This window comes from Oncorhynchus tshawytscha, unplaced genomic scaffold (genome assembly GCF_018296145.1).
Source record: "Oncorhynchus tshawytscha isolate Ot180627B unplaced genomic scaffold, Otsh_v2.0 Un_contig_18027_pilon_pilon, whole genome shotgun sequence".
Lineage (NCBI taxonomy): Eukaryota > Metazoa > Chordata > Actinopteri > Salmoniformes > Salmonidae > Oncorhynchus > Oncorhynchus tshawytscha.
In genome coordinates this window covers 42,501-45,000 of record NW_024608561.1, presented here as the reverse complement: position 1 = coordinate 45,000, position 2,500 = coordinate 42,501, and the positions used below count along the sequence as shown (strand labels likewise).

The 2,500-nt window shown below is 45.4% G+C and overlaps 1 pseudogene; it reads left to right on the top strand.

Annotated features, from left to right (window-relative positions):
• Positions 1–2,500, top strand: part of LOC112224688 — a 21,663-nt pseudogene that overhangs the window by 17,888 nt on the left and 1,275 nt on the right.

Genomic DNA, 2,500 nt, shown 5'->3' with positions numbered 1-2,500 from the left:
AGCTGACTAGCTACAGCTGACTAGCTACAGCCGACTAGGTACAGCCGACTAGCTTCAGCCGACTAGGTATAGCCGGACTAGCTACAGCTGACTAGCTACAGCTGACTAGGTACAGCCGACTAGCTTCAGCCGACTAGGTATAGCCGGACTAGCCAGCTGGACTAGCTACAGCTGACTAGGTACAGCCGACTAGCTTCAGCCGACTAGGTATAGCCGGACTAGCTACAGCTGACTAGCACAGCTGACTAGCTACAGCCGACTAGCTTCAGCCGACTAGGTATAGCCGGACTAGCTACAGCTGACTAGCTACAGCCGACTAGGTACAGCCGACTAGCTTCAGCCGACTAGGTATGACTAGCCAGCTGACTAGCTACAGCTGACTAGCTGCAGCTGACTAGCTAGCAGCTGACTAGCTACAGCTGACTAGGTACAGCCGACTAGCTAGGTAGCCGACTAGCTACAGCTGACTAGCTACAGCTGACTAGGTACAGCCGACTAGCTTCAGCCGACTAGGTATAGCCGGACTAGCTACAGCTGACTAGCTACAGCTGACTAGGTACAGCCGACTAGCTTCAGCCGACTAGGTATAGCCGGACTAGGTACAGCTGACTAGGTACAGCCGACTAGCTTCAGCCGACTAGGTATAGCCGGACTAGCTACAGCTGACTAGGTACAGCCGACTAGGTATAGCCGGACTAGCTGCAGCTGACTAGCTACAGCTGACTAGTTACAGCCGACTAGGTACAGCCGACTAGGTATAGCCGGACTAGCTTCAGCCGACTAGGTATAGCCGGACTAGCTACAGCTGACTAGCTACAGCTGACTAGGTACAGCCGGACTAGCTGCAGCTGACTAGCTGCAGCTGACTAGCTACAGCTGACTAGGTACAGCTGACTAGGTACAGCCGGACAACTAGCTACAGCCGACTAGCTACAGCCGACTAGGTATAGCCGGACTAGCTACAGCTGACTAGCTACAGCCGACTAGGACTAGGTACAGCCGACTAGGTATAGCTACAGCTGACTAGGTACAGCCGACTAGCTACAGCCGACAAGCTACAGCTACCTACAGCCGACTAGGTACACTAGCTACAGCCGACTAGCTACAGCTGACTAGCTACAGCCGACTAGCTACAGCCGACAGCTACAGCGACTAGCTACAGCCGACTAGCTACAGCCGACTAGCTACAGCCGACTAGCTACAGCTGACTAGCTTCAGCTGCTGACTAACGCTACCAAGCATTTTATTACATTTTATTATTTTCTCTATATTTTTTTTTACAGTTCGATACATGAAGTCAGATATTTAAATAATATAAATAATAATATAGTCCTGAAATAATATAGTCCGAAATAATATAGTCCGAAATAATATAGTCCGAAATAATATAGTCCGAAATAATATAGTCCAAAATAATATAGTCCGAAATAATATAGTCCGAAATAATATAGTCCGAAATATATAGTCCGAAATAATATAGTCCGAAATAATATAGTCCGAAATAATATAGTCCGAAATAATATAGTCCAAATAATATAGTCCGAAATAATATAGTCCGAAATAATATAGTCCGAAATAATATAGTCCAAAATAATATAGTCCGAAATAATATAGTCCGAAATAATATAGTCATATAGTCGAAATAATATAGTCCGAAATAATATAGTCCGAAATCATATAGTCCGAAATAATATAGTCCGAAATAATATAGTCCGAAATAATATAGTCGAAATAATATAGTCCAAGAAATAATATAGTCCAAATAATATAGTCCGAAATCATATAGTCCGAAATAATATAGTCCGAAATAATATAGTCCGAAATCAGATATAAATAATATAGTCCGAAATAATATAGTCCGAAATAATATCTTGACATGTAAATATATTGATTTTCTCCCCCTCTTTCTCAGGGTGTCTTGTAGTCTACTCACTCTGACGTTATAATGCAAAACGCAGTAACTACGTCATTTCTTTTTACTGCAAAATCTGACTTCAAAGTATTTTTCTGTCTAGACAGACTCCATGATATGTTCCCGTCAACTGCCTTGTTCTTGTGTCAGGAATCTACATATCACATTCATCAGACAATATACCCTGGCCATCACAGCAGATCAAAGATTTTTGACCAAATTGGTAGTTACTGCGTTTTGCCTTTGTAGGACAGAGTAGTGATTTACAGTTTCTGCTTTTCTCTACTTAAACCCTTGAATTATTTCATTTCCCTCCCACCCACCACCCCTCTCTCTAGGTGGCTCGTAGTCTGGCCGCCCCTCTCTACCTGGACATCGCAGGCGACCCTGACAGCGAGCGAGCGTTGGGGAAACAGCGCCTCTCGGTGGCCATCGGTGTCCTGGCGGGCGCCGCGGCAGTCATCCTGGTCATCCTCCTAGTGGTGATGGCCCGCCAGTGCGGCGCCCAGGGCAAGAACGGATACGAGGCCGGGAAGAAAGAACCAGAGGAGGATTTCTTCAGCCCTCAACCGCCGTGCCACAAACCAG